This window comes from Rhipicephalus microplus, unplaced genomic scaffold (genome assembly GCF_043290135.1).
Source record: "Rhipicephalus microplus isolate Deutch F79 unplaced genomic scaffold, USDA_Rmic scaffold_19, whole genome shotgun sequence".
In the NCBI taxonomy this organism is placed as follows: domain Eukaryota; kingdom Metazoa; phylum Arthropoda; class Arachnida; order Ixodida; family Ixodidae; genus Rhipicephalus; species Rhipicephalus microplus.
The window spans coordinates 11,477,912-11,503,765 of NW_027464592.1; positions in this window are offsets into that span (position 1 = coordinate 11,477,912).

The following is a 25,854-nucleotide window of genomic DNA, read 5'->3' on the forward strand; positions in this document are numbered from 1 at the left end:
GAACGATGCTGGTATGAATGGACTTGGCGTCTTCTTCCAACGGGATTCCCTTGATTATTCCCTTCACCGTGTTGTTGGGGCCCGTCTCGTACGCACTAACCTCGTGGTGGTGGTCGCCGATGGTGATGGCTTGAAGCTATCTGTACTTATCGGCGTGAGAGGCATGTGGTGTGCTCACGACGACGATGTTTTGATGGTTGTTGGAACACACCGTGTCCTCCCCTGCTTCATGAGCTGGTACGTTGGCCGCGCGGTAAATCACCGATGCGAGGCGCACGGTTCCAGTGGGGGCCACGTCGAGGCCTCCTCGTGGTCGTATCACGATCTTGAAATCGCTCCGTGGTAGTGGCATTTTGCTCTTTCTAATGACTTGCTGCTTGATGTTACGCGGTTGTCGACGCGAACGCTGTCGGTTGAAGTCCGCTACCTCGCCGGTGCAGGAGGGGGCTCCGTTCTGGGTGTTGCTCTGCGCGTTTGCGCGGTTAACTTGAGTCTTAGATCCGATGGTGCACCAATCCGTGCCCTCCAGAAACTCTTCGGGGGAGATATGCTCCCCGTTCACGTGGACTTCCATCGTTGTTGGGTGAAGAAAGCGCCCGCGTCAGAGGAGACGCTCAGCGCGTCTCGTCGGGTGGCTGGCTTTCGTGAGCGTCGGGCCAAAGGGGCGCGGGTTGAAAACCTCTCAAATCCGGCAAAAAGTCTTTTCCCACCTTGAATTTCGGTGTCAGTGGAATCCTGGTCACTTTCCGCACATGTTGTAAAATTGATGGGCTGAATGACTGAAAATCACTGGCAAATAGTTATTTGAAGACGTAACCGACGTGATGCGCGTCCGCTCTCTTCGGCGACCAGCGCGCCCTCCCCCGGCTCGTGAAGTCAATAGAGTTTTAGCACGGCGTCTGTATCGTACGTGACGGCGTTGCGTATGGAAAGACGCCACGTTTTGCACAGTGCGCATGCGCAGACCGCAACGCGCACGAACGCGGCCGGCGGCCGCGCGCATGCGATGCGTGCGTGCGTACGTATGCGTTGGTCGTGCCGCTTTCGAACACGTTCGCGACAGCGCGAGACCTTGTTTCAAAAACTCCCAAGCATTTCCCCGAGGGTGAACATGGATAAGTGTGAATGCACGGAGTGATGCTATGAGGGGTATTTAATAATTCTCACTATTATATTTATTAATCACACTATGGTGCCTTTATCTGACGCTTGCGTTGTCGTTCCGCTTCTTGGGCCGCGTTCGCGGCTCGATGCTGACGCCTCATCTCGGCCTCGCGAGCGCGCAGTTCACCATCCGCTGCACGCTTCGCCCGCTTGTCCTCGGCCTCGCGAGCGCGAAGTTCGGCATCATCTGCACGCTTCGCCCGCTTGTCCTCGGCCTCGCGAGCGCGCAGTTCGGCATCCGCTGCACGCTTCGCCCGCTTGCACTTGGCCTCGCGAGCACGCAGTTCGGCACCCGCTGCACGCTTCGCCCGCTTACGTTCGGTCTCACGAGCCCTTCGCAGCGCCGCCTCGTCTTCCAACGTCGGCAAAACCACCGCGGTGCCGTCACCTCCAACGACGGGTGCAGTGCTGGCATTCGGTTGTACTGTATTCGTTGTTGATGGTAGCGTTGCCTCCGGGACATTCATCGCACGAACAGCTCTCGACGGTAGAGTGAGAGAGAAGGCGGGCGCGCGAGAGAGAGGGGTGCGCGCGCAGCTGCAGGGAGCGAGGAGAGCGGAGGAGCGAGCGAAGGGGGAGGGGGACGCGCGCAGCGGCGTTAAAGATATAAGGCGCGTTACTGACACCGATATCAGCGTCGCGTCCGTGGCTTATTCGGTAGAGCGTCGCGCTGCGGCCCGCCAAGTCCTCTTTCTTTTAAAGATAGAGAGAAGACTGCGGACGCCGCCGACGGCGGTGGATGGTTTGGGGTCGCTTATAAGTCTATTCACACTTAAAAAATGGCGGCATCAAAGGCGAGCACCGGCAACGGTAGTGTTAGTGTTCTAGCAGGGGGTTGTGGGATCAGGGAGAGCGCGCGGGTGCCGCGTAGGTGCCGCGTAGAAGCCGCGATCTGGCGTAGATGCCACGAGATAACGCAACCAGTGCGTGGGCTCTACGGAACGCGAAACGTAGAGCTATGGGTCCTTCTAGCCACCATCGTAGAGCCTCAGTAATGCGGAGAAAGCTGTGTGAGCCTGGTGTTTCACCGAAAAAAGGAAGTGCGGGGTTATTTATCATGTTTTTAAAAACTTCCTTTGAGTTAACACAAGTGCAGAGAAACCTAGACAGGTGCACGTTTTAAGCTAGGCGGAAAATAAAGCTGACCCAGCAAGTGCAGAAGACGGGCGCAGGACGATGCGGCCGAATGGTAAACTAAAGGTTCGCCAACCCTGTAGATGTAAAAATTTGAATGGTTAAATTGTCCGATTCATTTGCCATTCACAATTGTCATACGTTAGGTTTTAATTGCATTCACAAGTACGAATAAGCCAGGGAGCTGCGACGCTGCATGTACTAACACATTCGGAACATATGCCCAATATCAATTTCATTACGAGCGGTTTCGTTTACGTTTGTAGATATCCACTGAGAGCTTGGGATTTAATTATTCCCAAGATGATGCCGCTATGGCGCGGCTGTAGTAGTGACCCAAGATAACGAAGATTTATGACGCAGTTAAAAAATAAAAACAAGATTAGTAACAAAAAAATTTACTGGCACAAAACACCAGTCTTCTCCATTCATGACTTCTTTGTGCAAACACGTACACGGACACAAGGAAAAGAGGCAAACAACACGGGCGCAGTGGAGTCCGGCACTACGCAGAGTAAGAACAGCTGCCAGATGAAACACAGCAAAAAATAACAGCAGTGGTATACCAGGTTCCATTCAGCTGTGGCAGATCTTATGTCGGGCAATATGGAAGGTGTGTAAACACACGGTTGAGGGAGCATGACTCGGCATTACGTAGTTCAGGACTAACACATCTGGTGGATCACTGCAAGTCTTGTGGGTGCGTACCAATTTTTACAGACACAAAGATTCTGTCAACTCACAAGAGAAAAATTAACAGGGAGTTGATTGAAGCATTCCATATTAGAAACATGGGAGAAAAATTTGTTAGCCAAGCTTCCGTCACCTGGTCCGATAAAGAATTTGATTTTTGAAAGGCACGTGCAACAATCCGTCTGCAGATGCGTGAACTCTTCAATTTTTTGTCGTTTTTGTGGTTCTTATCATGACGTAGCACTGAATAAACTTTCTTTAGGTTATCTCGTCTGTTCCTGGATCCACCGATGGGGGGGGGGGGGGGGCGTGTGGGCTACGTGAAGATATAAGTACAGTTCGTTGTTCAAAATAAACCAGTTGTGAGATTGCGCCCATGTTGTTTGCCTCTTTTCCTTGTGTCCGTGTACGTGTTTGCGCAAAGAAGTCATGAACGAGTACCAATTCGCCCAACTTTCAGTACTGTTGGTACCAGTCTTCTCAAAGCACATGGGTGCAGCGAGATAGGCATTAAGAGCAGCGGCTGATCTTTGCATGCGATTTCTTTTGACGCCATTCATGTAGCGATTTGTTGAGCCCTCTTACATAAAAATGTAGCATGGTCAGCACATAGAACTTGGTCAACTTTGTCGTGAACGCACGTGGATGCTAGCTGCAACCTAGGGCATTACAAAAGTTCTCATTCACCAGCAACATCAAATTCACTGTGCTGTCCCTGCAGAGTTTCTTTCGGCTGAAAAACACAGTGAAGATGTTTTAACTGCCCTAAAAAGCTCCCGTGAGGGATACAACAAGCCTCCCTTGTCACAAATCACAGTTAACTCAGTGTTTCTGCTTTCCGTATTAGGGGCTTCCAAAAGAAGGGTCTTGCAGGGCATGCAGTCATAACGCTTCAGAAACTTAATTTCGAGCAACATAACCTTCCATATATCCTCCCGAGTACCAGCAATGGAAATTTTGTCCAAAATATTGGACATCGAAGACCAAGCGATTACAGCTTTTCCAAAGCTCCTATCACCATAAAACCGGTTGTCCAATACTTTGGACAACTGGTGCTGCCATCTGTACCGGGGTTTTGAAATTAGAGGTTTCGAAGCGCCGCTAGGAGTATTCGTAATGGCGGCGTTCAGTGGTGCGGCGTTCTACGGTGTCAACCGCAACCGTCAGTACTTTTTTTCGCACTTTTAGCCTATTTAATGTCATTTCATCGGTTAAACATCACAGATAATGTTGCAGAGAGCACACGCAGCTAAATATTTCAGCTCTTAACGTCCTTTCTTTCGCCTACGTGGTGTGAGCTTTGACATGTCCAAAAGATTGGACGTCGGGACTGAACCAAGTTGCTTTGTGTGAATTACGTGGCGCGCTGCAGTGTGAAGAGAACGTGCTTGCTTACGATTGCTACTAGGTTGCGGTATGATATGAATTTTTTTTTTTCATTTAGGAAAAAGGACACGCGTCAGTGATGAGATGGCCGAAAGAATCTTTGAACGAATCGCTGGAACGGCCACGTTCGACATTGATCTTCCGAACAGTGACGACGACACTTTGGTAGACAGTACATTTTCGGCTCCACTTGATACCCTGAGCTCTGAAGAGGACGAAAATCGCGACGATGAACGCCCGCCCGCCTCAAAGACGACAAAAGGGCAGTCATGGAAACGCCATGATGGGTAAGGAATAGTAGTAGAATGCGTTTTGGGATGGGGGGGGGGGGCTCATGTACTGCAGGAGTGTGCATTGTGACGGTCGTTCATTGCCATGTGAACGGATCAAAAGCAACTCTACTCTTTTACGCTCTTTTTCTTCATTCATGCAGGCCGCTTCCGTCTTGGATTCCTGACTTCAGATCGACCCCTGATGTGAGTCAACAACAGGTTTCGTGGAGTCCAAGTGACTACCTCGTTCAGTATGTGCCACAGGAAGTCTTCGAGATGATGGCTTTTGCCATGAACACGACACATGTCCCGGAGACTGGAAAAAGTCTGGAGACCTCAGTAGAAGAACTGAAAATGTTTTTTGGGATTTCACTGACAATGTCCTGCCTGTGCTACCCGCAGACTTGCACGTACTGGATGAAAAAGACAAGAGTGCCTCTTGTTGCGGATAACATGTCAAAGAACCGGTACTTTCAACTTCGCTCCCGGCTGAAGCTAGTTAACGAACTTGATGTAAGTGAGCAGGAAAAAGAGAAAGACAGGCTCTGGCACAAAAGACCACTCGTGTCATTTCTACTGGAAGAGTGTCATAAGCTTCCTCGGGAAGAGAATGTCAGCATCGACGAACAAATGATCCCGTTCAGTGGACGAACGCAGCTGAAGCAGTTCGTACCGCGCAAGCCAAACCCAGAGGGGCTTAAAAACTTTGTGCTAGCAACGTCAGGTGGATTATTCCTCGATTTTGAGATCTATCAAGAAAAAAAGGCAGCATTGTATCCAGGCAGCTCTGGAATAGGAGAATCCGCAGTGCTGAGACTCACTGAGACGCTCCCTCCCGAAACGAACGTCTACTTCGACAGATACTTCACATCAAGGCTGCTGCTGGATAAGCTAGCAGAAAACGGAATCGCTGGCATGGGAACAATTATGAACAACCTGATCCCAAAAGGGGTGAAACTATCCAGCTAGAAAAAGCTAAAAGAAAAAGGAAGAGGGACGTCGGAGATGTTTGCGAGAAACGACAAAAAACAGGCAGTTGTACGTTGGTATGACAATAAGCCCATTACGTTGATGTCCTTTATCCATGGCCAGCACCCAGAAGACACATGCCGTAGGTGGTCCAGGAAAGAAAAAAAAACACATTGATGTGCCCCGGCCACATGTTGTACGGTTGTACAATGTCAACATGGGAGGAGTTGATCTCGCAGATCGTATGATCAGCTATTACAGAATCAAAGCTCGAGGCTCGAGTGAACAAGTTGACCATCAGAAGCGTCTTCCACCTATTCGACATTGCGTTAAGGAACTCATGGATGCAGTACGTGCAAGACATGCGGGCGCAACAATAGCGCCAGAAAGAGATCGTGAAAATTTTGGAGTTTCTTCTTTCTGTTGGTGAAGAACTACTCGCGCAAGCTCAGAGTCAAAATGAAGCAGATAGTGACTCCGACGAAGAGTGGCGCCCACCACCAAAAAGGGCTTCATTGCCTCCAGTCGAAGCAAGAGCAAAGTCGCTAGGCCATTTCTCAAGACTGACAGATGCTCCGAATGCGGCCCACTGCAGGCTCGAAGGATGCAACATGAAGACGAGTTCTTCTGCACAAAATGTCATTTGTTCTTTTGCGTCACCAAAGACAGGAGATGCTTCGAAAATGCTCACACCAAGTGAATGAAGGAGCTCACACAAATTGAACAAAGCAGTTTGTAAATAAATTGTTGCAACGTTTACCTGATCAAATTATTTATTACAAAAAAACATCTTGCGTGTAACAATACCACTGCATTAGAAAAGACCGCACAGAGTCCCAATGTCCAATATAAAGGACAAAGCGGCACACACATCTGAAAGTTTGCAGGGAATATTAAGATGTTATTATTATATCCAGAAGCCCTCATAAACTAATTTTGAAAGTTCCACAAAAATTCGTTGCAGTAAATTCAGTCTGGGACTCAGGAGGATATAATGTATTAGACGGTCGTCGCTCTTCTGCTCTACCAACTCTCTGTGCTCTGCAGGAATACTCCAAACCATGCGTTCAGCTGATACTAGCGTCCTTTACTCAATCAGATGGTCCATTGCAGGAAGCCTGGCTTCCTGAGCAAAATGATCTTCCGCACTCAGGAGAGAACTATTTTTGCACTAGCTCCGTCAAGGTCAACTTTGCCCGAGCGTACGGTCTTAGCAAGGTTATAAAATTACAGGCAACAAATGAATATTAGTAACCGCATGGGTCTAGGTTGATTGCAGGGTGCGTTCATCTGTGCGTGCGTGCGGTCGTCACAACAAGCGCGCGAAGCACCAGCGGCAGCGTAGTGCCTAGAAATATTACTGGCTAGTGTGCTGAGCGCACGCATTCCGTACGAGAGAGGGTGGCTGCGCATGCGATGACTGCACTCAGTTGCCACAAGCAGCGCTACGTGTTGTTACGAAGGCAAGACGCCAACACGGTCCCAAAGGCGCCACTGCTGTGAACTCAGCCGACACGGTCACCAGCCGTTTGGTAGTGTGTGTTACTCAGCTCGCGACTGCTTCTGCGCAGAGCTGATAGACGAGCGGACGACACGATGGTGAGTTAAGGCAAGGTTTATGTACAGCATAGAAATAGAGGCGTTACGAATTCGGCACTGGGGCCGAACGCTTAGGGACTCGAAGAGCCCTAAGCTCTTCGAAGAAGAGATGTCTTCTCTCGCACGCAACCGTCGGCTTCTCTCTCTGTTACGAAGCACACAACCGACGAGGTTACGCAGGGCGCCACGAAACTCGCCGCTGCCAAGGACACCGGGCGCGCCGACTGCAAAAGGGGCACGATGCAACGAGAGGCTTCTCTGACACCTAGGTCTACTGCTGGCGACGCGCCGCAGGGCTGTTTTTATAGGCACCGGGTGGATTCTTTGAGTCACCAACGTTCAACAAGAAGCGCCGCTGGCCGTGATGTTAGAATCCACGAATGGGGCCATATACCTATATACCTAGCTACGTGTCTGTCAGCTGTCAACCACTGTTACGAAGGCGAGACGCCAACACGGTCTTTAAGGCGCCACTGCTCCGAACTCCGTCGACATGGTCACCAGCCGTTTCGTGGCGTGTGTTACTCAGCTCGGGACTGCTTCTGCGCAGAGCTGATAGACGAGTGGGCGAGACGACTGTGAGGTAAGGCAAGGTTTATGTACAGCATACAAATAGAGGCGTTACGAATTTGGCACTGGGGCCGACAGCTTAGGGACTCGAAGAGCCGAGATGTCTTCTCTCACACGGATCCGTCAGCTTCTCTCTCTGTTACGAAGCTCACGGCCGACGAGGTTACGAAGGGCGCCACGAAACTCGCCGCTGCCAAGGACACCGGGCGCACCGACTGCGAAAGGGGCAACGAGCGGCTTCACTGACACATGTCTACTGCTGGCGACGCGCCAGAGGGCTGTTTTTATAGGCACCGGGTGGATCCTTTGAGCCACCAACGTCCAACCAGAAGTGCCGCTGGCCATGATGTCAGAATCCTCCAATGGGGCCCGCCGCTGGGCCGCGTCATGCTCATCAAATCCGGAGCCGCTACGCGTGGTTGCAGCCAAGGACGAGTGACGTTCCCACGCATTGCGTAAGACTTGCCAGACTGGAAGGCGCCGATTGCTTCAACGGGCTCGTGGGCTGAGGGAGCTCGCTGTGCATTTCGTGACAGACCGGCGCCGCCACTTGATGACGTCGTTGATTTGCGTCAGGCAGGTTCGACCGCTGGTCTTGACACAGATTGCCTTTGCATTGACATTGACGTTCGGTGTGGACTCGCAGGCGTAAAAGTGTCGAGAGTGTGCACGAACGCGCGAAATTCCTCTCGTCCGGTTGCTGCCAGCGCCTTGCCACGTGTAAAATCAGTGCGTCACAGTTATCAGCTGTTTTACTGTGAAGTTCGATGACGCCAGATGTAGGCTGCAACATCCTGAGATGTTAAACGATAAGCGGGAATGCAAAGAAAGGACGAGTTTTGTGCCGCTGTGTCGAAGCAGTTATCGGTCAAATTAACAAAGAAAAGGTGTCTTGTCCCCCCGCACAAACGAATCTAGCACGGCTTCCTGAATGGAAAAGTAGGATCAAGAGGGCAGACAGAAGGCTGACGCCGAAGGCTGTCGTGTGCGTAAGGCATTTTGAGAGTGACGGCTTCGAACTATCTGTTCTGATAAGGGTGATTGGTGTCGGGAGCGAAATCGCCGTTTAGGCATAATTTCAAATATCAATCTTTATAAAAAATTGAAAATACGCTTTCAAATTTCATTCACACACTTTTCCCCCATTTCAACGTCGGACTCCCTTTCCAACAACGTGTTGAGTATATGTGGCGAGTGTCAGATTGATCATTGGTATGTTATCATTTTTCGTTTTCACTCGAATCCTAATGGAATGCAGGCTATGAGGTAAAGGCTTTTGGGTCTTCTGTGATAATTCTTGCTCTCAAGAACAAATTAAATAAAAAAAATAACTCTTGTGGTCATAGTGTCAATGATTTTTTTAAATTAGTTTCTTTGCATACTACAGCCACTTTGAGCATCTATCTATCTATCTATCTATCTATCTATCTATCTATCTATCTATCTATCTATCAAATCGCCTACGACTGGGTGCCTCACGATCACCCCTTTAACTTAGGGTAAACCAAAATTAGTGTGGGGGGGTAAGGTGGTTTGATGAATATGACTCACTGGTCCTGACATGAATAATTTCCCAATTCCGTCACGTACGCCGTCAAACCAACCTCGCCACTTCTCCTTTTTTAACGCGTGAGTGTTAAGCTGGCATTGGCAACGTTGACCATACTAATGCAAATAATAAACGTTTGTGCCCTAGCAGGGGTATCGAAGCCAAGCAATCTGCGTGAAAATCGAGTATTCTACTACAGATCCACGCCAGGTCTTCGAAATACTTTACAAGAAGAGCCAAATGTTCGTAAAACGGCAATGCTGGTTTTTGTGTTGACTATCCGATTTCTCGCACATATTTAGCGCCACTTCGTAGTGTTTTGCTTAATAAAAAATTACAACAGAGTCACCTCCCATCAGCATGCTTTGCATAGCATTGATTCCCAAGTTACGTAAGATCTGCCCCCCCCCCCTTTTTTTTTGCCGGCGGTAGCGCATGGCGAAATGTATGCCACGAAATGATCTTCATTTGGTATGGCGAAGCACCAATACTGTAAAAACAATCGAGTAGTTGTTATACTATAAAGCGTTATGTTAAAAAACTCTCCGAAAATGCAGGAAAAATGCAGGAAAAATGCAGGGAAATAATAGTTGGCTTCACGCGGCTCGGCCTCCTGAAAGCTTCGCAATGCTTGCGGAACGTAAGGAATGAACGCAAATACACCCATTCGCACAGCAGCGCACACTGCGGGTGCCGCCGGCAGTCATCAGCTGTGGGGCCATCTCCTAGCCTGCGCTCAGCACACTAGCCAGTATATTTCTAGACACAGTAGCGGCAGCCACGCCAGCCAGCCCACGCGACTACAGCGCCGCCATCAGCATTCGGGTATCGTCCGCACTCGCCGGCTTGCTTCAATGCGTAAGGCGCTCCGACTGCTAATTCCACTACCCCCTTCTATATGAAGGAAGGAAAGGCAGGAGATGTCCTGACGTCACTCGCTGTGAAGCCACGATAGAGTGTACTAGAAGTGTTGAGTGGCGTGACCGCGCCTCGCCGCCTGATCCCTTCCGCGTTGCCCGCAGCGGTGGCGCTGCAGTCGTATAGTACTGAAGGAGCCGCGCGCCACGTGCAGGAACTGCTATGTGCTTCGGCTCCTCCGTGGTGCTTTCCTGATGCAGATTTCTTCGTACCTGCGCATCGTTCATGTCTAGCACATGATGACATAGCCCTTGAATTATGACACGCCAATCTATTGAATTTGAACTCCATAAAAGCCCTAGTGAGAGATCAAATATAATTCAGAAAGGGTTTTCTTATGCTGATTTATTCGGTCTTAACTCTTTCTTCATTGGTTAGACGTCTACAATATTCAAAATAACTGAGCCGATTTATTCGAAGTTAGCTGTGCTCAGAAAGCTGTGAGATAAAAAAAATTGAAATACTGTGTCACACGTACGCAGAACCAGGAAGTCAGAAGTAACGAGGGGAGAGGAAGAGAATCTGAATTCTCTACACCACGAAATCTATTCGTAATTTACCTTTTGAAAGTATACTAAAATAGTTATACGCGTTCACAGCGATCGAAAATTGCCAAAGTTAGGCGTTCTGCTGCAAACCACACACCCTAAAAAATTGCCCGCAGCTTCCCTCGGGGGAACACTGAAGAGGATGCGGAGCATATAATTGGTTAACGGGGTGTTAATTGGGCCTGTTAAATACTGCTTGGCGCGCCACGCCGCTACCTCGGCGCGCTTGCGCTCGCGGGCAGCATCGGGATCGGCCTCTCGTCGCCGACGCTTGCACTCGGCTTCCCGTTTTCGAAAGTCCGGGTCCTCTTGTCGACGCTTACGTTTCAAAGCGGCCGAATCCGGTGCTGCTGCTCGACGCTGACGTCTCTCAGCGGCTTCACGTTCTCTAAGTTGAGAATCTTCCGCTCGACGCCGACGTTTACGTTCGGCGTCGCGAGCTCTTCTCCGCGCTGCCTTGTCTTCGGACGACGACTTGGTTGCGGTTCCGCCAACACTTTGGCCGGCGCTGGTCGCAGGGACGTCGATCATTGCGACCTCGGACGTCGACGCGCCGTACAAACCAACCGACGAGCGGCAACTGAGCGAGCGAGCACAGACCTTGAGTATATATACAGCGCGACGGCGCATGCACTGTCAGCTGTCGAATGTTCGAGAAGGGAGAGAAGCGCAACGGCGCATGCGCGCGCGTCAGCTGCCGATGTTCTCGAAGCGTGACGGCGCATGCGCGCTACATTATACAGCTCGCAAATGTTCGTGAAGAGGAGAAGCGCACGCGGTGTGTAGAGGAGGAAGGTGCACAGATGGTGGAGAAGTGAAGCGCGCGCGGTGTGTAGAGGAGGAAGGGATGCACAGATGGTGGAAGAAGGAGGAGGAAGCTTGCGGACGGCGCCGCACTACAAGCCTCGAGTATTAGATGCTCCGCATCTAAAAAAAGAAATCCTGGGTAGCCCTGCGCCTAGAGTTTACAGTTGTCGTAGCGGAATATAGCGTGTCTCTACAGATGCACACTGCAAATTTCAGCTTTTCGAGTATGAGGTTTCAAAACTAGTTCAAGTCTAATGTAGTCGGATGAGAAATGCACCGCCTAAAAATTGTAGCTGGCCTAAGCGGCATTGCATGGTTGTGTATATATATATATATATATATATATATATATATATATATATATATATATATATATATATATATATATATATATATTATTGTATAGCTTACTGTGTACATAGCCCCGCCGCGGTGGTCTAGTGGCTAAGATACTCGGCTGCTGACCCGCAGGTCGCGGGTTCGATTCCCGGCTGCGGCGGCTGCATTTCCGATGGAGGCGGAAATGTTGTAGGCCCGTGTACTCAGATTTGGGTGCACGTTAAAGAACCCCAGGTGGTCAAAATTTCTGGAGCCCTCCACTACGGCGTCTCTCATAATAAAATGGTGGTTTTGGGACGTTAAACCCCACAAATCAATCAATTACTGTGTACATATACAAGGAAGGTTAATTTCTCAAAACGAGATGCACTATTGCCTGCCTACACTTTTGACACCTATTAAAAGAACTACGCTTATAATACAAAACATCGTCATAAATTTGCTCGCTTGCAATGGCGTTACGCCAATAGAATATTTGGAAAGCAGCACAATTTAAGCTGTCGATACAAAATGAGAACTGGTTACAATTAAGTTACGCAGTTAGACAGACGGGCTATATATACAATTGGAACTTGTTTATTGGTGTGTTGTTTTTAATAAGTTTATTATGTGATAAGCCTTTCGGAAAGCAATAATTATCTCCCGCGATACTGGCTTGACAAAAAAGAGTCGTCACCGATTAATGTTGTGACAATATTGCTTATACTCGGGTTTCTTGTGAAACAACAAAGCGCGTGTAGGCTCAAATGAGGAACAGCGTGCTCTGGATATCGTAGAGGCTGCCGACAAAACGAGCGTATGATTTATTCACGGTTTTGATACTTCTCCTCAATTTGTAGTTCGCCAGTAGGCACTTAAGATGTAGCGCAGCTCAAAGCGCTGTTTTAGTGAGAAGCTAGGCGGATTCGTGCAAATTTTGATGACATTTTTTTGTGTGTGTGGGTCGGCAGGTTCTTGAAACAGTGAATGTCTCGACGCACTGATGATTTCTGCGTGCTCGCATATTCACTCATGCCCCGTAGCACTTAGCAGGTGCGTCCACTGATAAAGGCTCAGAAACACATCAAACGCGCTAAAAACAAGCAACTACATGGCTTCGCAGGCTCGTGCGCGTGCGCTCCCAATGCAGATGCTTCTGAGATCTTCAGTACCGTGGGACTACAGCGCCACTCCTTCCGTCACCCGCCGGAGAATCAGCTGAGATGCGGCGCGGCCTCCCCGTTCACTCCACTGCCCCCTTCTAAAACACTGTAGCCGCGAAGAAGCCGAAAGTCGACCATATTGACTGGGCGAATTCTCCTTTCTTATTTACATCCGAATGTAAAGCAGAAGGCATGACTCTCTCTCCGGCTCGGAAAGCACGTGAGCTGCGCAGCGCATGTGTCGTGACGATCCGAAACTAATGCAACGGGGCTCAACACTCTGGGCCAGCGCGACATCTTCGGCTAAATCATTTTGTCCGAGTATTAACAGCGAGTAACAGCTCACCGACAACGAAGCAAGTAAGTACAAGAGAACGCGCGCTAGATGCACTGACAACGGCGAGTGTTTTCACGTCATTAATTCAGCAACTGTACAGACAACACGATCAGACATGCGCCTTCTACGGTTGCGTTCCGCCACGCGGCCGACGCAGCGTCCGGCCACTGTGTTTGTGTTCAGCGTGAAACTCACCGGCGTCAGCATTCTGCGACCGTTGTGACCTTGAGCATGGTGCAAGTGACACTTGAACGCGGTTTCTGTCTCGTTGAGATTACATGCAATGCTGGGGGAGAGTTTACGAAGCAGAACAGAAAAGGTGTTTTAATACGCACATGCAAGTTGTTACTGTACACACACAACATGAAACTACGTATGTGCACATGGTCCTTATTGCGTCTTGCTGGGCTCAACAGCGTTGTCCGTTGTCAAAAGCAGGACCACTGCCCAACCATCACTGACCTGCAAGGCGTTCGTCGTCGTTCCGCTTCGTCGTGGTGCCATACGCAATTTCGCTGAACACTAATTGCTTCATCCGCGTCATCCGCCGCACCACACATGGATATGCACTCGTTTTACGCTCTGTTGAAACAACGTGATGTACAAAAGGATTTTAAACTTTGTTAAAAGTACAGTAACTGCCAGGAGAACACTCCGTAACCAATACCACGGCGCAGAGCACGGATATTGTACGCCACGGCTCAGCACGAAGCCTGGGGAGGCACACATGCCGCGGCCGCTCACTGCGAGATCAGCTCCACTACGCAACACGTAACTATAGCAGCGCCGCCATTGTGCCCAGTAAATATTGCCGCCATGTCATTTACTCCACACTTTTCACGTAGCGTGGCTATCTAGCCACCATAGCGCGGCAGCTGGGCATGCCCTCTCCCATCTTTCCTTCCTCCGTTCCCTTCTGCAGTACTGTAGTAGCGTCACAGTGGCCCTATTCTAGCCACTGTAGTAGCGTACTACAGCGGCTAAAGATACGGCCATAATCAGGCTCGCACACTTGTCTGCTTGTGTGCAGACGGCCATTCTGGCGAGATTTGATCTGTCTGAGCGATTCCTTGAGCCGCCATCTTCTTTAGACACAAAAAAGCCTGCATCGTATTTGTCTATGATGAGGTCTTCTCGGAGCTGTCTACTTTGTCGGCTACGTGAGAATTGGAATGAGACTTAAGATGGCCGCCATCCATTTAGCTGTCTATTTAGCCGTCTACGGTAAGTATTGGAGCACAGCCGTACGCGGGTACTACGGCTCACAAAAGCCCATTCATAGCAAACGAGGCCACGTAACTCAAGGCGCTTGCGTGATGCGTACGTAGCACCATTCCGCAGTACCAACGCCTCCTAGATGTCCCGTGCCTGCCGGATTAGCGCAAAACGCCGGTCATATATGGCGGCGCTGCCTACGCAGGGGTAAAGGTCTTTGTATTTAGCCTTTGAGATCGGCAATTTTGGCGTTTGCTACTAATTTTAGACGATGACTTGTATTAAAAAGAGTTGCTTGCTGAGGGACGACGTCACTTACGTAGGGTTAATTATAATTAGGTTTACGCCTTTTTAAAACTCTTTACGTTAATTTTGTTGCATATAAGCTTCAAAAACATAAAAACCTACTTCAAGACACTCCTACTTGAGTGGTGCCATCACAGTAGTTCTGACGACCGCCACTTCCCAAGTGACCGCCACTAATCCGGCAGGCACAGGAAATCTAGGAGGCATTGGCAGTACTAGAAGTCTCCATTGTCTTGTTCGCGCAGCTCGAGCTAGACATGAGCTGCACGAGAGTCGCGGCGCGGTGTCCAAGAAAATGATGATGATCATGCACTACAGGGCTGCCCCCCCCCCCCCTGCACACAAATCTGAGCACACGGGCGTACAACATTTCCGCTTTCATGGAAAATGCAGCCGCCGCCACCGGGATAAGATCCCGCGACCTGCGGGCCGAGTACCTTAGCCACTAGACATCCGCGGCGGCATTTCTACCTCGTCGTCGGTGTCAGGTGCAGGAATAGATGTTCCTGCGACCGGATCTGAGGTAGAAGTCGTAGCCGAGGTAGTGAGGTCGCGGTCAATGGATGGGTGCGGGCTGGTTGGTAGCGTGGGCTGCGACGCAGTGGAAACACCGAAGTCGTGAGTCCCTGCAAGCGGGTGGTACGTGAGGACGTAACAGGCAAGCACCGCAGTGTAGAGGGCGTCATATGACTGCGGGCTTGTGGTGGCGAAAGTCGATCGCGAGTGCGTCGATAAAATGGCGAAAGTCGATCGCAAGTGCGTCGAGCAAGATGCCGCGCATAAGCCAATGGTCCTTGACGCCATTCATAGCGAGAACGGCGTCGAACCGCATGAGCCATGCCTGAGGTAAGGTAGGCTGAGCGACTTGACCTTATTGCTGCGCCCATGAAATGGAAAATGCACTTGAAATGCTAGAAGGTTACATGTACGTCACTGCCTCCTTATTTAGCGTGGTCATACTAATGTGCTCAGTGCCGCACACCCCGCCTCTACGTCCAGCATTCTTCTATGGCAGTCACGTAATCTCCAAAGTGCAAAATCTGTCGCAGGTCATTAACAGACTACATCACGATGACCACATTTATATACGTGTGAAACTCCAGAGTAGTGGGTTAGATTTAGGTGCATGGTAAATAAACCCAGGTAGAATAAAGTTTCTGAATCCTCCGCTACGGCTTCTCTCATAATCATAGTGTTATTGTGGCTTTCGCCCTTATCAAGGACAAGCTGCGTGTACAGAGAGTCTGTAAACATTAGGGCTGTGCGAATAGTCAAAATATTTTGAATAAGGAATTGAATAGAGCCTAACCGAACAACCGCATATTCGAATCAATTTTTAATAACGACCATGGATGAGAAAACCCCAATATGCGACAACACGTTAGAGGATTATATATGTTAAATGAGAAGCATTTCTTTGCGTACGGCAAGCACAATTGCCGTTTATTTAAGTAATCCAACTACACTACAACTATTACAACTGATTATCATTAGTGGTCTGAATACTATTTATTATGAAGGGGACTGAAGCGCACGTAAGTGAACCTGATGCTCGCCAGTACGCACGACGCTAGACTGCGATAAAGAGGTCGAGTGTGGTTCTCACAATAAGAACTTTTCATCCTGGTAATCGCCAGAGATACTTCTGCAGTAGCAGACTAACTGTAGTTGGCATCGCAATTGTGATAGGGAAATCTATACGGGTTATGTATTTACATTTTCTTGTCTGGCTGATAATGTGCGAGTAAACGACACAGCACGTAGATCTGAACCGAAGAAGACTGCGGTTACTCCTGTCAGGCATGCAAATAGTGCCACCTCTGCCTATACTTCTGTACACGGCGGTTCATTCTTTCGGTGCTGATTTTCTTTTAAGTTGACAGATGTGACGTTCGGAAGAGCGTACTTCTGACAACCAGAAGATGTATAGCGTCTTTGAATGTTTTTTTCTTATTTTTCTTATACAAACATTACGGCTCGCACAACTTCGAGATTGACACCTTTGTATATGCTTGAAAGCTTACCCTAGTTTTCAGCAGCTCACTCGCGCTAATTCCTGTTCTTTTCATAGCAATTGCTGAATGTTCTGATCAGACTTGGTCTTTTTTTTTTTTGACAATTTTAAGCTTCTTCAAGGGTAGTTATTTGATACAAAAATTGTTCGACAATTAATCGTGGCTTGCAGCGCGAAACACCCGGACATAGACGAGAGAAATGGATACGGTACAGCGCTGACTTTCAACTGAAATATTTATTCAGAAAACGAATATATATATATACCACGAGAACAGAAGACCTCCTGACTGAGCTTAGCACTCATTGAATCAAAATTATACACAGCGCAACAGGTTTTTGTCACGTGCAAGCACTCCCGCCATATATATAATGTATAATTTGCAGTTTAACAGTTGAACTTTTCAAATGATCATCATCACAAATGGCAGGCCTGCTCATTAACCTCTTGTTCCTCGTCATACTTTTTATCTTCAGAATGCGTGGACCGAATTGTCTCGTGTGGGACTCCTCCACCTAGTCCATTTTGCTGTTGTGCCCTCTGCTGTTTGATAGTGGGGCCCAGCCTCACGGTGGGATTATAGACCACCGGCCGCGTCAGAATGAAAACCTTTGTAATTTAAAACATGCACGAAGCCCCTTGCACAGCGTTTCGCAACTTTCCCATTAGAGAAATAGCGCGTGTGCTCTAGCACCGTGAACAAGACGGATTCTCATCGACGAGAGGATTAGTACAAAGACCAAGAAAGAAAAGAAAACCAAAAATATTTCCTGAATGAAATTTCAGTGTCGCCAACATTCGAACACAGTGCTGATTGCCCTAAGCGAGCATCGTAGCACCTCGACCATCCAGGCACGCTTTCTGAGCACAGCGTACCTTTTTTTGGTGTAGTCAGCAAGCTGACGAGAAAAGAAAGTGGGAGTGAACAGCAGAAGTGTGAGAAAGAGAGAAAGAAGCAGGGAGGAGCAGAACATAACAGAAACAAATGGAAAAGTAGACAGATAGATAATCAAATAAAACAAAAATATACAGATAGAAAAACATAGGAAGAGTAAAGAGGTGAGAGAGATTGAAATATACACAGAAGAAAGGGAAACAACTTCATAGAGAAATAGATTGGAAGAAATAAGAAAAAAAATAAACCGAGCAATAACAGAAGTCAGAAAAAGAAAGAAAGAGAGAACGAGAAAGAAAACTAAAGGCAAAAAAAGAAGGCAGCTCAGCATTTACTTCATGCTTGCACTTCAAGTGTGAAACTGGCTCAATATTTGTTTTTGTTTTGGAATCTGTACCCAATAAATTGCAGACAAATTTGGCTGTTAACGTGTATACGCTGCTTACTCTGATTGGTCTTCTGAGCTTAACATGCTGGTATCTAAAAAATTTTTCATCACCGAAACCGCCGCTACCATCCTATAGATTGCGGGCTGCAGAATGTTTTACTCTTGCAATCTACCCTTTTTTTGAGCGAACTAATTTGATGTTAAGCGAGGAACATTTTTTTTTTGAATTTCATAACCTGAACACTACTTTGATGCCTTTTGGTTTGTTTATCAACTGCTGATATATATAATTTATTCTTATAACTGGCTAACTGTAGCTGTCCGTATTGTTCTCATGTAACCTGCTCAGGTTCATATTCTCTAAACAAAACGTTGAATTAGCTATCTCACCTTGCGCGCCGATAAATTTTGTTCTTATCTCTAATTGCTACACCCGTCATTTTTCGTGTGAGTCTGGCGCACTCATGAAGTGTTGCTTTGAGTGCTTGACTCCGTTTAGAATATATTTATAAAACGAGTGAGTGTAAAACTAAAATCCGATGTATGTGCATACAGCATAATTTTTGAAAAAAAAAAGCTTAAGATGAATTAGTGCAGGTGAAGAAACTAAAGGCGCCATTATCTCAAGAAAAACATGCCTTACGTGCATTCACTGACTTTCTATTTGTTGATTTTTTTCACTCCAGATATCAGCGCAACCGAAACTTATTCCATTTAAGAGCATGAAACTGAAGTGACCATGCCTGGTTACTCGAAGCTATAGAGGTTTGTTATTGGCAGTAAAACTTTCTTCACTGGCTCTTATAATCCATCATTATGCCTGTCTTCGGCCCACCCTGACTGGTTCGCGATCATCCATCAGTTAGACGCCAAGACAGTTCCATCCAGTTTGCCCTTGTTCTGAACACATATACGTGTCGAAACACAGGTTAGTTGGTTACCTGCGTCCTGCCATAAAACGCAAGAAGTGCATAGAGGAAGTAAATCAGTAATGGCGGCTCTCCGTTCTATCATGAAAATAAAATAAATTATTCACCAACTCGTACAATCTGCAGTACTTATCAAATGCCAGCTGCGTATAAGAGATTCCAAAAGGTGCCCTAGCAAGTGCGTCAAATGTTTTGTAAAAAGGCGCTGAAAAACACCGAATTCATTTTTAATATTTTACATGAACAGGATGAAGAAAACGTGGTGTGTTACAAAAGCTGGATAAGACTGACAAGTTCAGTTACCAATATTTTGAGTCAAATGGGAAATTTGTACATAAGTACATTGCTTCAAATGAATAGTTTGTCGTTCCTGAAACTTTACGTGGGAATCAAATCAAGCTTCCCTACCACGCTTTCAGGGGACAGTTACTTTCGCTTCAGCATCAAAACTTCGGCTGCATCTTAGGCGTGAAGCAGTGCTCAGAAGCTTGCTCGTTACTCTCACGCCCTGTCCAGCGGCCACCGGTGTGCACACCAGTGTTGCCAATGTTCTCGAGTCACCGCTCCGGTGATTCTTCAGAGTGACGCCCTCCGGACGGCTTTCTGCTCTCTCATGGTATAGAGTACCTGGTATTCCAAATCGTTTAACACTCTTAACACAGCCGATTCAAAAGTGTATGTGTGCAATAGAATAACTTCAGCCTCGTGGCTTAAGCTCCTTAAGCCGTCGGTCGTGCGTCGGTCATGTATGAAGTAGTAGTCGTAGTAATCATCGTCGTCGTAGCAGTAGATGGCCACCTTTCGTTTAGTCCTTGAAATGTTCGCTGGACGGCGGTACTTTTATGTGATGAATATATGATGAAAGAATGCGAGATGGCCGTACTTGGAGTATTCTCTAGATGGATGAACGGACGCACGGATGGACGGGCGGACGCACAGATGGGCGGATAAACAGACGCACGGACCGACGCATGGAAAGACGGACGGACACACAGACAATTCACTTGTTAAGGAATGATCATTGTGTTACGTGTGATTGTTCTTTTTACATTTGTGAAACGCGTCCTAACTCATAATACCGCGATGCCTTTCCCGATATAATGCCAGTTTGCAACGGAGTTTAAAGCACCAGCATGGCTTTGTGGTAGAATAGTGGGCTCGCGCACAGGGGTCTGGGTTCGAGTCGCACTTGGCCTTTGTGTTTTTTTTAATTACTAAGCTTTTTGTTGATTGGTGTGGTACAGAGCAACTACCGCACGGTAAACCCCACATACGTTCACCCCGCATACGTTGGGACGTTAAACCCCACATATCAATCAAAGTACCGCACACGCCAGAGCGCACGGGACCCTTGTTGTTATCTCATAACAGCTTTCACTGTAAAGATATGCTTAAAGCAATTCACGTCTTTGTAGCTTATGAACATGCCTAATAAAGAAATGTAAAACAACACACTGAGTGCGAACAGTCTAGCGTGGGATGGGCTGAGTGTTTTAGACCCCCGATATGTACTGTTGCGACTGTGGGAATGTGTCGAGACCTGGAGCCATCCAAGGCTCAGGACGGAGACGAACCGAGGAGCCCGAGGTGAAAACTGGAATGTTTATTTAAAGATATTTAAATCATTTAGGTAGCGTGATACACATGAAGAAAATGAAGCTCTGAAGCGTCTTGCGCTCGCGTTTTTATGTTCTAGTCTTCCCAAAATTCTCTGCAAGAAAAACAATAGAGGCCAGAACAGTCCAATGAAACCATCGTCTTGATTCCCGGCCCCGAAGAGGGAAAGTCAAACTCCTCCTCCTTCCCACCCAGAAAAAAGAGAAAGGGGCCCAGTTTGTCGCATGCCGAAGGAGAAACACACACAACACATTGCACAGCTAACACAGTGCGATTACTGAGAATCTTATGCGCAGAGACGACTCATCAAAGAGGCATCGCTGCCGGGCAGGCCGCGGTGCGCGTGAAATGAAGAGTGGAAAGGCCCTTGGATTGCGAGAAACGTCCCCGAAGTTGATGCTCCAGCGCTCGGCTCATTGTCAAGTGCATTTCAACGACCAAAGCAACACAATGGTGACCACTCGTTCTAGGCAGCTTACACAGCAAAAGAGCCCCTTCAAGGTAATCTGCCGGTCGTTCGGTCCAAAGGGCTTTTGGTGAGGCGAGCCGAAGGCCTTGAAGAATTCGCATTATACTACACTGCTGTGTGGTCACTGATTCTGGACGCCATAGGAAGTGCTGCAAAGCCGGAACCCTCGCACACGTCCAAGCGCGCCAAGACATGGGGGCCGATCATAACAGTATTAAAGACTGAAAAACACAACTGAAATAACATGAGTGACTACTCAGTACCACATTTTACGAATATGCAATTAGAAGAAACATGAAAAAGCGACGCTTAGTATTTGGCCCTTTTTGGCTATGCTTTTTTTTAACGATTCTTAGTACATTAGTCGCCGCAGTAACATGGCCTGTTGTTATAAATATACTGCTGTAGTTAAAGATGCAAGTAGTGGAGCTCGCATATCAGCTATGTGGATGGGTGAAGGTGTAAATGTTACGGCATATAAAGGTACAGTACGGCCGTTTATCAATATTCGTACAGTAAATGTTTTTGCTTGTTACAGAAAAAATACACCAAGCTAATTTCATACGGTTACATCGGTACCTTGCACATATGTTATCGATTGTTTTCGGCAACAGCGTCCACGTTGCGCTTCCTGACTCCTGCGCTCCGCTCAACGTTAGTGTTTTCCAAATGACCGAAACTATGACAAACTTTGCACCAAGCATATTGGACCGGCTGAGAACCGCATGGCGCGTGCACACTAGTCTAATTACGCGGATGGCTGTTTCTATCCCTCTGCGGCCACGAATGCGGCACGGCAGTGTTAGTAATCAGCCGAAATATCGACCAGGCAAACTAAGAAGCCAGGGAACAAACGGCTTTCATGAAATTTCATGACCTGTTTCACAGCTTTGAATGACTCTGGTCCTTTGTAAAGCATTTCGTTCATCTTACAGTTCTTTTTTAGTGGCAACGAAAATAATGATCAAGATGATCGTCAGTAGAATCAAATCAGATGGCTGTGAACCATGACCTTTGAAAAGTAATTAAAAGCGTCATGTAGCGTATTTCTTGATGCCACATTACATGAACAAACTCAGAATGAACAAATAAATGGCGAAATGAATTTTCAGGCACGTTTTGCACTCGGACGGCTACCATGAAGTTGTTATACTGCTTTCCTGCCGTTATATATATATCAGTCACGGATGAATGACAACAACTCGTGGAGCGGATTGTCTCCACGGGTTGTCATCATTGACCGTGGACGGCACCTTATCGCCGATGTGGTGCGACTCAGCGGCTTCTTTTATCGCCACTTCACTCCTTACCATCCGCAAACTAACGGTCTGACTGAGAGAACGAATCGAACCCTTACGAATATGCTATCGATGTACGTTGGTGCTGACCACAGGAACTGCGACGCCGTCTTACCGTTTGTCAATAACTCATATAACACCGCCAAGCATGAAGTTACGCGACATTCGACCATTTTCTTGCTTTACGCACAAAACCCGCGGAGTATTCTGGATACACTATTACCATGCTCGCATCAGGAAGATCTGTCCATCGCTAAGACGTCGTGTCGTGCTTAAGAAGTACGTCAACTAGCACGCCTTCGAACATTCTCTTCTCAAGAACAAAGCAAAAATTGTTACGATGCCAATCATATCCCTGTAGAGTTTTCTCCTGGCGACTACGTGTGGCTGTACACACCTGTTCGTAGAAAAGGATTGTACCGGAACTTTCTAGCAAACTATTCTGGCGCATTCGTGTTAGTCGCTCGTCTCAGTGACGTGAATTACGTTGTCACCCGAGTTACAGCCAATAACCGGCGTTAGTGCGTTACACAAATTGTTCACGTATCGCGCCTCAAACAGGGCCATCATAGGCATATATGACTCGCTCGGCGAGCTTCGGGATGCGGAAGAAGAAGAGTAATTGAGCTGGTCCTGGACTGTGGGGATGGGTGAACCCAACGCCATTTCGCCACCAACTACCACCCACCCACCAACTACTACAGCGCCACCAACTACTACACCAACGCCACCAACTACTACAGGTCACCAGTTTCAGTTTATCCGGTAAATCGGCCCTTTCCACCACCTCGAGCACCTGTAAACTCTTGGCGTACTCCCGATAACCGGCCCGTCTGCTACAACTGTGGTATTCCAGGACATGTCGCGCGCTACTGTCGTCGCCGTGGATTCTATTTTAATGATGTGCAGCATTCCGGCAATATACCTCGGCAATCAGAATTGCATGTGACACCTGATTCACAAGACCCCCGCTCACGTCGACCATACTTCAGCCGACGTCGATCTCCTTCACCCCGTCTTCGGTCTCCTTACCCCATGCTTCGCCGTTCCAACCACGCCCAGGAGGAAAACTAACAGCCGCAGTTCCTGAGGCAAGAGCTGCGCCACCGACGAAATTTCCAAGGCATCATCTTTCGCCCCCTAACGAGATTGCCGTGTTTGTGGACGGTTTCGCCACAACTGCTCTTGTCGACACAGGTGCCGCTATTTGTATAATCAGTGAAGTATTATGCCGCAAACTGAACAAAGTGACGACTCCACTGGTTGAAATTTCTTTACGCACAGCGAGTTCGCAACATGTCCAACCTTCGGCCACATGCACTGCTCGTGTTGTGATTCAAGGAGTGCTTTACATTGTTGAATTGGTCGTCCTTCCGCATGCGTCTCATGAAATCATCCTGGGATGGAACTTTCTTTCCGCTAATCATGCGGTTGTTGACTGCGCTCGTGCTCAACTCGTTTTGTTTCCATTCAGCACGACATTCATAGATCTCCCTCGCTCACCCAAAAAGGTGATCGTCGCCGCTGACGTCGTCATTTCTGCTTTTTCGGTCGCCGCGGTATCTCTTTTGTGCAACTCCGTTTCCGATTCAACTGCCCTATTTATGCCGTCACAAGAATGCGCTGGTCGCCGGAACCTTGGCGTCCCGTTTGCCGTCATAACACTTGCCGATGGCTCCAGAGCCGTGTACGTGTGCAATCCGTTCCCTTGTCCCGCAACCTTATTGCATGGCGAATGCATTGGGAGTCTTGACACTTATGATGACATCTTTCCTTTCGATGCCCAATCTGATAGGACACCGATGTCCGGGGATGCTGTCACAACTGGCACCGCGCCCTCACTACCTGACGAAGACGTTCTGTTGCGCAGCGTAGACACCGGCCTTACGCAAGACCAGCGCAATCAACTCATTCAACTACTTGACCGTTTCCGCGCCTCCTTCGACCACGGACAACCTTCCTTGGGACGCACGTCAGTTGTCGCTCACCATATCGACACCGGTCATCATACTCCACTTCGTCAGCGCCCCTACCGCGTCTCGCAGGCTGAGCGTGACGTCATCACTCAACACGTCGACGAGATGCTGCAACGTGGTGTTATTCAGCACTCACACAGTCCTTGGGCTTCGCCAGTGGTCCACGTGCGAAAAAAGGATGGCTCCATCAGGTTTTGCGTGGATTATCGTCGACTAGACAACATCACCCGCAAGGATGTTTATCCCCTGCCACGCATTGATGACGCCTTGGATTGCCTGCAAGGTGCGGAGTTTTTCTCTTCACTGGATCTGCGCTCTGGATATTGGCAAGTGCCAATGGCTGAACCAGACCGTCCAAAAACGGCGTTTGTGACCCCTGACGGCTTATATAAATTTAATGTAATGCCCTTTGGTCTTTGCAATGCGCCTGCGACTTTTGAAAGAATGATGGACAGTGTCCTCAGGGGGCTTAAATGGCACATCTGTCTTTGCTATTTAGACGACATAGTTGTATTCTCGGCGAATTTCGAAACTCAGCTTTCCCGTCTGGAACAAGTTCTCCAGTGCCTTACGGCAGCCGGGTAGCAACTAAACTTCAAGAAATGTCGTTTTGGCGCCCGCAAACTCACAATTCTCGGCCACGTCGTTTTAAAAGAAGGAATATCGCCAGACCCTGCAAAACTGCGTGCCGTTGCTGAGTACCCCAAGCATACTACCCTAAAGGAGCTTCGTAGTTTCGTAGGCTTGTGTTCCTATTTTCGGCGTTTCATTCGCAATTTTGCCTCTATAATTGCCCCTCTGACTCAGCTTTTCTCCCGTAGCGCGGACCTCTCTGGCTGGAATTCCCACTGCGATGAGGCATTCACGGCGCTACGCCGGCTACTCACGTCTCCGCCAGTTCTCCGCCACTTCGATCCCAATACACCCACTGAAATTCACACGGATGCAAGCGGTGTCGGCCTCGGTGCCATTCTCGCTCAACGCAAGGATGGCTGCGACGAGTACGTGTCGCCTATGCCAGCCGTACACTAACGAAGGCAGAGTCTAACTATTCCGTCACGGAAAAGGAGTGCTTGGCTATCATTTGGGCTATAGGAAAATTTCGCACCTACCTTTACGGACGCCAGTTTGATGTTGTCACAGATCACCATGCCTTATGCTGGTTAGCATCAATGAAAGATCCTACTGGCCGCCTCGCTCGTTGGGCTTTACGCCTTCAGGAATACGATATCCGTGTTGTTTATCGCTCAGGACGCAGACATTCAGACGCCGATGCACTATCCCGTTCTCCACTGCCTCCTGACCTTGCCTGCTTATCAA